General features: G+C 42.4%; 1 long non-coding RNA gene and 1 pseudogene across 1 annotated transcript; both read left to right on the forward strand.

The window, feature by feature from the left end:
- Window positions 1–4,213: 4,213 nt before the first annotated feature.
- Window positions 4,214–8,189, forward strand: LOC139186412 (uncharacterized). The gene is made up of 3 exons (XR_011569955.1): window positions 4,214–4,348; window positions 6,947–7,121; window positions 8,021–8,189. It is a non-coding gene; the product is annotated as an uncharacterized lncRNA (long non-coding RNA).
- Window positions 8,190–11,959: 3,770 nt separating this feature from the next.
- On the forward strand, window positions 11,960–12,778 carry LOC109567715 (large ribosomal subunit protein eL18 pseudogene; annotated as a pseudogene).
- The last annotated feature ends 321 nt before the right edge of the window (window positions 12,779–13,099 follow it).

Consider the following 13,099-nt stretch of genomic DNA (forward strand, 5'->3'; position numbering starts at 1 on the left):
ACTCACCAATAAATGGGTCTAGAAGCATTGAAAAAATGAAATCGTACCTTTACTTTACACTTTACCAAAAATAATCAACTTCAGGTAAAATGAAGATCATGGCATCCAGCCCTATCACTTAATGGCAAATCAGTTCAGTTCAGTTCAGTCACTCAGTTGTGGCTGACTCTTTGCGACCCCGTGGACCACAGCACGCCAGGCCTCCCTATCCATCACCAACTTCTGGAGCTTACACAAACTCATGTCCATAGAGTCAGTGATGCCATCCAGCCATCTCATCCTCTGTCATCCCCTTCTCCTCCTGCCCTCAATCTTTCCCAGTATCAAGCTCTTTTCAAATGAGTCAGCTCTTTGCATCAGATAGCCAAAGTACTGAAGTTTCAGCTTCAGCATCAGTCCTTCCAATGAACACTCAGGACTGATTTTCTTTAGGATGGACAGTTTGGATCTCCTTGCAGTCCAAGGGACTCTCAAGAGTCTTCTCCAACACCACAGTTCAAAAGCATCAATTCTTCGGCCCTCAGCTTTCTTTCTAGTCCAACTCTCACATTCATACATGACCCCCGGAAAAACCATAGCCTTGACTAGACAGACCTTTGTTGGCAAAGTTAACATCTATGCTTTTTAATATGCTGTCTAGGTTGGTCATAACTTTCCTTCCAAGGAGTAAGCGTCTTTTAATTTGATGACTGCAGTCACCACCTGCAGTGATTTTAGAGCCCCCCAAAATGAAGTCTTCCACTGTTTCCCCATCTATTTGCCATGGATTCCATGATCTTAGTTTTCTGTATGTTGAGCTTTAAGCCAACTTTTTCACTCTCCACTTTCACTTTCATCAAGAGGCTCTTCAGCTCTTCTTCACTTTCTGCCATAAGGGTGGTATCATCTGCATATCTGAAGTTATTGATATTTCTCCCAGCAATCTTGATCCCAGCTTGTGCTTCATCCAGCCCAGTGTTTCTCATGATGTACTCTGCATATAAGTTAAATAAGCAGGATGACAGTATACAGCCTTGACGTACTTCTTTTCCTAGTTGGAACCAGTCTGTTCTTCCATGTCCAGTTCTAACTGTTGCTTCCTGACCTGCATACAGATTTCTCAAGAAGCAGGTCAGGTGGTCTGGTATTCCCATCTCTTTCAGAATTTTCCACAGTTTCTTGTGATCCACACAGTCAAAGGCTTTGGCATAGTCAATAAAGCAGAAATAGATGTTTTTCTGGAACTCTCTTGCTTTTTTGATGACCCAACAGATGTTGGCAATTTGATCTCTGGTTCCTCTGTCTTTTCTAAAACCAGCTTGAACATCTGGAAATCCACAGTTCACGTACTGCTGAAGCCTGGCTTGGAGAATTTTGAGCATTACTTTACTAGCATGTGAGATGAGTACAATTGTGCAGTAGTTTGAGCATTCTTTGACATTGCCTTTCTTTGGGATTGGAATGAAAACTGACCTTTTACAGTCCTGTGGACACTGCTGAGTTTTCCAAATTTGCTGGCATATTGAGTGCAGCACTTTCACAGCATTGTCTTTTAGGATTTGAAGTAGCTCAACTGGAATTCCATCACCTCCTCTAGTTTTGTTTGTAGTGATGCTTCCTAGGCCCACTTGACTTCACATTCCAGGATGTGAATGTCTGACTCTAGGTGAGTGATCACACCATCATGATTATCTGGGTCATGAAGATCTTTTTTGTACAGTTCTTCTGTGTATTCTTGCCACCTCTTCTTAATATCTTCTGCTTCTGTTAGGTCCATACCATTTTGGTCCTTTACTGAGCCCATCTTTGCATGAAATGTTCCCTTGGTATCTCTAATTTTTTTGAAGAGATCTCTAGTCTTTCCCATTCTATTGTTTTCCTCTATTTCTTTGCACTGTTCACTGAGGAAGTCTTTCTTATCTCTCCTTGCTATTCTTTGGAACTCTGCATTCAAATGGGTATATCTTTCCTTTTCTCTTTGCTTTTTGTTTCTCTTCTTTTCACAGCTCTTTGTAAGGCCTCCTCAGACAGCCATTTTGCTTTTATGCATTTCTTTTTCTTGGGGATGGTCTTGATCCCTGTCTCCTGCACAATGTCATGAACCTCCATCCATAGTTCATCAGGCACTCTGTCTATCAAATCTAGTCCCTTAAGTCTATTCTCACTTCCACTGTATAATCGTAAGGAATTTGATTTATGTCATACCTGAATGGTCTAGTGGTTTTCCCTACTTTCTTCAATTTCAGTCTGATTTTGGCAATAAGGAGTTCATGATCTGAGCCACAGTCAGCTCCCGGTCTTGTTTTTGCTGATTGTATAGAGCTTCTCCATCTTTGGCTGCAAAGAATATCGTCAGTCTGATTTCGGTGTTGACCATCTGGTGATGTCCATGTGTAGAGTCTTCTCTCGTGTTGTTGGAAGAGCATGTTTGCTATGACCAGTGCATTCTCTTGGCAAAACTATTAGCCTTTGTGTGGCACTGGAGCGGCAAGCAGCCAAGAGGAGATAACCCATGTCCAAGGTCATGGCAAATAGGTGGAGAAAAAGTGGAAACAATGACAGATTTTATTTTCTTAGGTTCCAAAATCACTGTGGACTGTGACTGCAGCCACAAAATCAAAAGACGCTCGCTCCTTGGAAGAAAACTATTACAAATTTAGACAGGGTAATTTTGCCAACAAAGGTCAAACATAGTCAAAGCTATGGTTTTTTCAGTAGTCACATACGGATGTGAGAGTTGGGCCATAAAGAAGGTTGAGCACTAAAGAATTTTTGCTTTCGAACTGTGGTGATGAAGAAGACTCTTGAGAGTGCATTGGACAGCAAGGAAATCAAACCAGTCAATCCTAAAGGAAATCAACGCTGAATATTCATTGGCAGGATTGATGATAAAGCTGAAGCTCCAATACTTTGGCCACCTGATTCGAAGGGCTGACTCATTGGGAAAGACCCTGATGCTGGAAACAGTTGAGGGCAGGAGGAGAAGGGGACGACAGAGGATGAGATGGCTGGATGGCATCACTGATTTAATGGACATGAGTTTGAGCAAACTCAGGGAGATAGTGAAGGACAGGAAGCCTTCTATGCTGCAGCTCAGGGGATCGCAAAGAGTCAGACACAACTTAGCAACTGAACAACAGGTGGCTTAGAGGTGCAAATGCAGAAGTCAAAATTTCAAAAGTCTTACAAGAAAACAGAACCAATATGTCCCACATTCTTAGGTAACAGAGTGTTGTGAGTTCAAATCTTGTGTTCACTACATAATGGATGTGTGACTTTGTACATATAATTTAACCTCAGCCTGTTTCTCCATCTGTAAATGATGATCACAAGTGCACCTAATTCATGGGGTGCATATGATTATTTAGTGAGATAGAAATATATGTAGATATAGACTTAGTTATAAGGTTTCATTTAAACAGTGTTTTTCATGAAGAAAATGCTATAGGGTTTAGCTACTGTTGGGTAGCACCCAGCAGGCCTGCAAGGCCTGTACTTGTCCAGCTTCAAGACAAAAAAAGAGCCCAAAGTCATCAACAGAGACATCAAAGGTTTAATGGATGGGAGAATCTGTAGGACACCCCACTGCGTGCAGCAGACAGTGGGCAGGACATGGCAGCAGACCTCATTCTGGAGGCCAGCAAGATTGAGGGGGCAGAGATCAGTAGTTAAAGGGGAACTTGACATCAGGTTGGCTCATCAGTCACCAGGGAAACTAGTAACAGGGCATACCTCTCACCACGCCTTTGGCAACCATCACTAGCTGAATCCTGAGGCAAGTACATAGGAAGGTCAGTCATGTGAGTAGGAGAAGCAGCACTGGTCAAATAGGGGATGTACAGAGAACAATAGAACAGCCATCTTGAGTAACCTGATCATACAGCTACTATCATTACTGTTGTATTTATTATATTCTTTCTGTTGCACCAGGATGTCTGTTCTTTGCTATAGAAGGTTAAGTTGAGGAAAGGAAGCAATCTTTTTTTAATTCAATGCTCTGATGCTTCTACCCTCCATGGTTAAACATACATAGAAGCCCTGCATTCTAGATAAACTTGTGACTCACTATCAGGGGTCTAAATCAGCTTGGAACCTTCAGCTTCATGGCTGGATGCCCAAGCACTCACTGTCCAACTCATCACTAGGAAATGCCCAGTCCTGGCCCTTGGGGTAAGTGGGCCCAGCCCTCTCAAGCATCAGGCCCAGAATATAACATCAGTTGATACCAAAACTCTCCTACTTGCTACTGGCTACACCATGAAATTGATCGAGCTGGGATTTCTTCTGGGGCTCTTCACCTCCTTGCTGACTACTCCATTAATGGGTGGTATGACTCAGATTACTGACATGATATGTAAAAAATTCAAAGGTATGAAATTGAAGCAGAAAATAAATCCAAGGACCAATTATGAATGAGGAAGAAAGAATTAGAAAAAATTTGATATGCAGATGGTCCAAGAAGGTCCTCCTTTAGTATCAATACCCATAAACGCTGACTGCCTTGACTTGGGGCATCTATTCTAGGCATCCTGTGGATGTTTGATGAGAAAAAACAAACTGTGATACAAATAAGTCCTTTCCAAATGGGATTCTCTTTTGTAGGCCATGCAAAGGACTAGAAGTATTCTGAATTACGGGTTTCACTGTAAATTTCAAAAATTCCAGACCATTCAAGGACATGGGGGGAAGAATTGGAGGAAGGGATAGTTGGGGAGTTTGGGATAGACATGTCCACACTGCTATATTTAAAATGGATGACCAATAAGGACCTACTGTACAGCACAGGGAACTCTGCTCAATGTTATGTGGCAGCCTAGATGGGAGGGGAGTTTGGGGGAGAATGGATACATGTATATTACGGCTGAGTTCCTTCCCTGTTCACCTGAAACTATCATAACACTGTTAATCAGCTATCTGTGCTGTGCTTAGTTGCTCAGTCATGCCCCACTCTTTGCAATCCCATGGACTATAGCTTGCCAGGTTCCTCTGTCCATCGGATTCTCCAGGCAAGAATACTGGAATGGGTTGCCATGCCCTCCTCCAGGAGATTTTCCCAACCCAGGGATCAAACCCAGGTCTTCTGCCTTGCAGGCGGATTATTTATCATCTGAGCCACTAGGGAAGCCCAAGAATACTGGAGTGGGTAGCCTATCCCTTCTCCAGGAGAACTTCCCAACCCAGGAATCGAACCAGGGTCTCCTGCATTGCACCAGGAATCAAACCAGGCTTCCCTGGTGGCTCAGATGGTAAAGAATCCGCCTGCAATGCAGGAGACTTGGGTTCAATCCCTGGGTTGGGAAGATCCCCTGGAGAAGGGAAAGGCTACCCACCCTAGTATTCTGGCCTGGAGAATTCCATGTACAAAGGAGCCTGGCAGGCTACAATTCATGGGGAAACAAACAGATGGACATGACTGGAGCGACTTAGCACTAGCACAGGCTTGGGGAAGGAGAGAACACTGGAACACATGGTTACTGTTTAGAGAAACTTACAATGTAGATGTAAAAGACAATGAAGTTTTCTTTCACAGGTACTATCTACAGGCTCAAGTGCTTCCAGAACATAGGGAAAAAGTAACACAGTCTACACTGTAAGTCAGACACCCCAAATTCCAGCCTTGTCATTTAACAAACTAGTCCAAGTCACTCAATCCCATACCATCCCTTAGCTTCAGTTTCACTTGTATAAAGTGTGGATCAGAAGAATGCCTGTATCAGAGGATGTATGTATAAAATAAGCTTGTGCATGTCACTGTATTTAAATAGCTACTTTTACCAAGGAATAAATCCCAGTCTGGCTGCTTGAATAGGATGAACAACAATCTCTAGGTTGCCAGTACAACCGTGTTGTAGCTGTTTGGACCACTTACTATGTGATTTTTTTTTTGGTATTTTTGTATTAAATTTATTTATTTCTAATTGGAGGATAATTGCTTTACAATGTTGTGTTGGTTTTTGCCTCACATCACCATGAATGAGCCATAGTATACATATGTCCCCTCCCTCTTGAACCTCCCTCTCACCTCCTACCCCATCCCACCTGTCTAGTTTGTCACAGAGCACCTAGCTGAGCTCCCTGTGCTGTACAGCAACTTCCCATTGGCTATCTGTTTTACCTATGGTAATGTATATATTTCAATGCTACTCTCTCAATTCATCCCACCCTCTCCTTCCCCTGCTGTGGCCATAAGGGTTATTCTTATCACTAAGAACAGAAGGTTTGCCTCTGGGAAGGGGACAAGGGGAGAGATGACAGGGTGTGAAGGTGAAAGAGTATTACCTCCAAGGTTATGCATCTTGGTATGTACCCTGTTTTGAGCAGCAGGCACAGTTAACTTAAAGTGGGGACATGGTTAGTATAGTGGGTCTATGAAAACTGGAAGGTAAGCATTGAATGTCCTGTCCAGGCAGTTAAGAGGCGAGAAAGATGAGAAGGAGATTGTGCTTTCATATAACGTAAGATATGAAAGGTGAATGTCATTACTTTGCACAAGATACTGGTAAAGGGTTTCACAGGAGGTTCAGTGGTATAGAATCCACCTGCCAAGCAGGAGACACGGGTTCGATCCCTGAGTTGGGAAGACCCCGTGGAGAAGGAAATGGCAACCCACTCCAGTATTCTTGACTGATAAATCTCATGGACAGAGGAGCCTAGCAGGCTACAGTCCATGAGGTTGCAAAGAGTCAGACAGACTTAGTGACTAAGTCACCACTACCACCACTGATAGAACCTCCTTTTTCATGGCTCACCATCTCTCCAAATCACTGCTGAAGACCAGAAACTGGAGTTTTAATCAATTTGCATGCCCAAGGGCAACCTTGCCGGGTGATCTTAATTCCAAGAGAAAACCAAATGCCTTTCAGTGACCTTGAATAGGGGTATTTCCAGACTGCCGTGACAAATGTGTAAAGGCCTGTGAAGATAAGCTCTTTAATTCCCCCTAATTCAATGTGAACCTCTCACGCAGATCGCTGCAAGATGCCGCTCAATTTTGGCAGCTGCTATGACATTCAGTTCAGATATTTCTACAACATTACCTCTGGATTATGTGAAAGTTTTGTCTACACTGGCTGTGATGGCAATCTTAACAACTACAGGCTTAAAATAGAATGTCAAATGACCTGTGAGAAAAAATACATAAAGTAAGAAATTTAATGTTATTCTTGGTTATTGGGGGAGTGGAAAGGAGAGGCTCTGAGATCCCAGGACAAATCCTGGCTGGGGAGGGGAGGTGGGATGATTGTCATAATCAAAACATTTAATAGTTGGGTTGGATCTCATATCACTTGTCAATTTGCAGTTAGGAAATCAAAAGTCTAGAGAGAAAATTATAGCCATCATTTATTGGACAGTTAGCATGTGCTGGGTACTACACTAAGTTAATTACATATATTGATAGAATTTAAAATTAAAATCACCCTAAGATAGGTGTGTATCATTATTTTTATATGGCAGATGAGGAAACAAAGTCCAATATTGGTAACTAACTGGTCCAAGATCACATTAATAAATGGCATGGCAAGGTTTCTAACCAAATCTGGTCATCCAGGGCCAGATCATCTTACATGCACAAGATCACCCAGACCCAAACCTTGAACTCCGAGACCTGTGAACTTCCCATAACAACATGCTGTTTTATAGAGCTAAGCTCCCAGCCCACACCTCACCATTTCCCAGTCATAAAACTAGAAGGTGGTCCACAGAGGTAACAGGGCTATGGTGTGGGTGATCTCTAGGAAAGTGAGATGGAACATGGCCTTGGGAATAGTTCAAAAGCAGAAAATGTGTTTTATTTATTTACTTAATATCCCTAGTGACTCTTTGTAGCACCTGGCACATAGAAGACAATAACTAAGTTTTGAGGAAATGAAAGAGAGATTAATGAAGAATGAGAGTTTAATCAAGGGAAGTAGAGGGACACTGAAAGAGATGCCATTCTCTGGGCTTTCCCTGAGATAAAAATGACTTAACATAGTCCAGGGGGACTTTACAAAACCTATAACCTGTTTCTTTTGTTCCTTTGTTTGTTTTGCTTAAACAGACCATCTGGGGAAACTCCCATCAGCTAAGAAGCTTCTTAGCACAAGCACACTGAAGAACAGCTGTGGGGAAAATCAGACCAGTTTTAAGATCTTTGAAATGTGCATCCTTTTACTATTTTCCTAATGTTAGTGTTGTGTTTCCTGAGAAATAACTGTATGATCATTAAAATGAAAAAATTTTATGTGTGAGCCCTTCTTCCTCTCTGCAATTCCCAACCCACCTCCCACCACTTTATCCAGAGCTGGAATGTGAGCTGGTCCTAATCCATTACTCCCCACTCTCTCCTGAACCATTCCTCATGCATATAGTCAATGCTTACACTGTTAGAGATGTGATGAGCCAAATCTGGATAGGTTTATATCACTTCGCCTCTCAGGTTGAGTAGTTAGTAGAACCAAAGTACCAAATCTACACTACTCTTTGTCCTTGAAATCAAACCAAGCAGTGACCCTTAAACTCAAATGAAATGTTCTTGCACTCATAACAAATTTTTCTTCACAGTGTCTTCCAATTCATGTTCACCAAGGCAGGAGTCCCAATTTGTTTAACTATTGGGACTAATAGTTAACTATTTGTTTAACTATCTTCCTGATATCATCTCTATTTATCACGGTTATTGAATACTTGGACATTTTTCAGTGCCTCAATCACTGACATTTGACTTGGCTATTCTCAGCCCTGAGAAAAGAACTCTCAGCTTCAGTTCAGTGAGTATGCTTTAGCTCCCAAGAGAGTGACCATCCTGACACTGTTTGCCAAGTCTTCTGAACACAGTGCTACAAGGTTCCATATGACCATGATCTTCCCAGCTGCAGGACACTCAGCTTAGCCATCTCATTTCTGAATTTCTTCAGGCATCCCTTCCCTGAACCCCTTCCCTGTCCATCTTATTGACAGATTCCCATCCCATCCTGCACCACCAGTTGCTAGGGCCAATGTCAGGGGCCTTATGAACCAGACAGTGAAATCTTGTTGCTAGACATGCAAGTTTGGTCTCTGCTCAGTCTTAAGAATAAGAAAACAAGTTCCCTAAACTGAGACAGTTTTCTGCAAAAATTCTGATTACTTCAAGAAGAGACTCTCGTCCAGACAGGGTTTACTCTGAATATATGTACATTTCAACTTTGGTAAAGATTCTAGAATTGCAAATCATTCTTGAACCCCATCAGCTATAGGAGACATGCTATGGGGCCTGAAATACAGGCACTGGGCTAATCTGACTGGTCCACATAAATGAAAGTTCTGACATTTTCCTATTGTGAGACATGAAACTGGGTGTCCCAGAGTAGGTTTGTTGGGTACAAAAATGCATAACATATTCCCATAGACTGTTTGCTTCCTCTTCCAGTCAACTCCTGGAAAAGCCAGAGAAGTGGGGAAAAAAAGTGTGTAAATATTAATAACCAAACTCAAGACTAAGAATCCTTTGAGGAAAGAGGGCAGTTATACCTTAGGGAGGAAAGGATATTTTGATGCCCAAGACAGTTGGGCACCAAAAGTGAAAGAATGACTTGGATGACGGCTTTTAACTTGTGTTATTCTCCTCAATACAAAAATCTGAGTCTGTCAGTGTTTCCCTTGTCTTCCTCGGCAAAGCAGTAACAGCCCCAAGATACAACAAGGGCAACTGAGATAACATGTGTGGCCCTAGCACCCAGCTAGAGTAAGGTGTGTATAGAAACAAGTGCAATGGACTTCCCCGGTGGTCCAGTGGTTAAGAATCTGCCTGCCAATGCAAAGGACACAAGTTCAGATCCCTGGTCCAGGAAGAGCTCACGTGCTGGGGAGCAACGAAGCCCATGTTGCCACAACTCCTGAGCCCATGCACCTTAGAGCTAATGTTCCACAACAAGAGAAATCACTGCAGCGAGAGGCCCACGCACCGCAACTAGAGAAAGCCCTCGTGCAGCAACGAAGAACAAGTGCAGCCATAAATAAACAAATAAAATAAAAAACTGGTGCAACTGGACTAACCAGACACAGAGTTTATTGTTTTGTCTTCTTCCTATACGCACCAAAGGTCCAACTGTCACATCTGTACATGACTACTGGAAAAACTATAGCTTTGACTAGACGGACTTTTGTCGGCAAAGTGATGTCTCTGCTTTATAATACACTGTCTGGGTTTGTCAAAGTTTATCTTCCAGGAGCAAGTGTCTTTTAATTTCATGGCTGCAGTCACCATCCAAAGTGATTTTGGAGCCCAAGAAAAGAATATCTGTCACCATTTCCACTTTTTCCCCATCTATTTTCCATGAAGTGATGAGACCAGAAGCCATGATCTTAGTGTTTTGAATGTTGAGTTTTAAGCCAGCTTTTTCACTCTCGTCTTTCACCTTCATCAAGAGGCTTTTTAGTTCCTCTTCACTTTCTGCCATAAGGGTGGTGTCATCTGCATATCTGAGGTTATTGATATTTCTCCCGGCAATCTTGATTCCAGCATGTGATTCATCCAGTCCAGCATTTCATATGATGTACTCTGCATATAAGTTAAATAAGCAGGGTGACAATATACAGCCTTTCTCAATTTTGTACTCCTCTCTCAATTTTGAACCAATTTTCTGTTCCATGTGGAGGCTGAACCAAGTGGAAAAAACATCCAGCTGTGGATGTGTCTGGTGGTGAAAGTGAAGTCCAATGTTGTAAAGAACAATATTGCATAGGAACCTGGGATGTTAGGTCCATGAATCAAGGCAAATTGGATGTAGTCAAATAGAAGATGGCAAGAGCAAATATCGACATTTTAGAAATTAGTGAACTAAAATGGACATGAATGGGTGAATTTAATTCAGATGACCATTATATCTACTACTGTGGGTAGTAGATATTTCTTCCCTTTTAGAAGAAATGAAGTAGCCTTCATAGTCAACAAAAGAGTCTGAAATGCAGTATTTGGGTGCAGTCTCAAAAAAGACAGAATGATCTCGGTTTGTTTCCAAGACAAACCATTCAGCCTCACAGTAATCCAAGTCTATGCCCCAACGACTAATGCCAAAGAAGCTGAAGTTGAATGGTTCTATGAAGAACTCCAAGTCTTTCTAGAACTAACACCAAAAAAAGATGTTTTTCTCATCACAGAGGACTGGAATGCAAAAACAGAAAATCAAGAGATACCTGGAGTAACAGGCAAGTTTGGCATTGGAGTACTAAATAAAGCAGGGCAAAAAACAGGGGAGGATAATTGTTGTAATTAATTTCAATTTCAGCTCTTAGAGGAGTAGCAGCTCTGTATTCTCCACCCCCAGCCACGTGACAGACAGCTGTGCACATGTTCCTGGAGAAGTTTAAACATAGCTGTGGCAGCCAACTTGGGCAAAAAGAATTCTGTTCTCCAAATATCAGGGATCTATGCTCTGCCTGCTGATTGCCCATTCTGATCTCACAAAGAAGCACCTCCTTTCATTGTTACAAGCCCTTCCCCCTCTGGTCAAAGTGACTTCCAGGGCCAGTGCCCATTTCCCTACACTTCATTTTTCTCTTTCTGGGAGCCAGACATTTAAAAAATAACTACGTATACAGGAAAAATTAGAAAGTGAGAATGCATGTCCTAGAAAGGGCTCAGAAAAAAAATGTGAAAATATCGTTAAGTTTTCATTTCAGACTGATCCTCAACATACGGACAGACTAAAGCAATAAAAAACAAGCAAAAACAAAACAGCACTCACAAAAACAGTAATAAAATAAAATCACTCCCTAGGGAAGGGGGAGAAATGGATTCCCAGAGTTACCACATTATTAGATTCAAATGTCCGATCTTTAAAAAAAAAGAAAAAAGTCACAAGGCATACAAAGAAATATGAAAGCTTTTTTAATAAATCAATAATAATTGTCCCTGAAGAAGATCTGATGGAAGATCTGCTAGAGAAAAAGTTTTAAGACAACTGTCTTTAAGATGCTTAAAAAGCTTTCCAGACCTGGCTAAGGAGGAGGCGCCATCATGGGAGTTGACATTTACCACAAGGACAGAAAGGTTCCACACAAGGAGCCCAAGAGCCAGGACATTTACCTGGGGCTGTTGGTCAAACCATACAGGTTCCTGGCCAGAGGAACCAACTCCACCTTCAATTAGGTTATCCTGAAGAGATTGTTCATGAGCAGCACCAACTGGCCACCGCGGTCCCTTTCCTGGATGATCCGGAAGATGAAGCTTCTTGGCCGGGAAGGCAAAACAGCTGTGGTCGTGGGGGCTGTAACTGATGGTGTTCATGTTCAGTTCAGTTCAGTTCAGTCACTCAGTCATGTCCGACTCTTTGCGACCCCATGAACTGCAGCACGCCAGGCCTCCCTGTCCGTCACCAACTCCCTCAGTCCACCCAAACCCATGTCCATTGAGCTGGTGATGCCGTCCAACCATCTGATCCTCTGTCGTCCCCTTCTCCTCCTGCCCTCACCCTCAGTCTTTCCCAGCATCAGGGTCTTTTCAATTAGTCAGCTCTTCGCATCAGGTTCGTGTCCAGGAGGTGCCCAAACTGAAGCTTGCGTGCTCTGCGAGTGAGCAGCCGCGCCCAGAGTCGCATCCTCAAGGCAGGGGGCAAGATCCTCACCTTTGACCAGCTGGCCCTGGCCTCTCCCAAGGGCTGTGGCACTGTCCTCCTCTCTGGTCCTGACAAGGGGCGAGAGGTGTACAAGGCATTTCGGCAAGGCCCCAGTAACCCCGCATAGCTACCTCAAACCCTATGTCCGCTCCAAGGGCCGGAAGTTGGAGTGTACCAGAGGCCAACGAGCCGCTCTGCCGTGGCTGCAAAAACTAACCTGAGAGTCTACCTTGTTATTAAAAAGATTTTGGATGAAAAAAAAATTTTTCAAGGAACTAACTTGAAGAAAGTCAATACAATGAATGAATAAGATGGAAATATCCATACAGAGATTTTTTTAAAACTAAAAACAAACAGAAAAGAAATTCTGGAACTGAAAAATACAATAACCAAAATGAAAAAACCATTAGAGGGATTCAAAGGCAAATTTAAGCAGGCAGAATAAAAAAGCAGTGAACTTGAATGATGATAGAAATTCTCAAGTCTGAAGAACAGAAACAAAAAAATATCTGTGATATATCATAAAAATATATCAAAATACT

This window comes from Bos indicus, chromosome 13 (assembly GCF_029378745.1).
Source record: "Bos indicus isolate NIAB-ARS_2022 breed Sahiwal x Tharparkar chromosome 13, NIAB-ARS_B.indTharparkar_mat_pri_1.0, whole genome shotgun sequence".
NCBI classification, from domain to species: Eukaryota; Metazoa; Chordata; class Mammalia; order Artiodactyla; family Bovidae; genus Bos; species Bos indicus.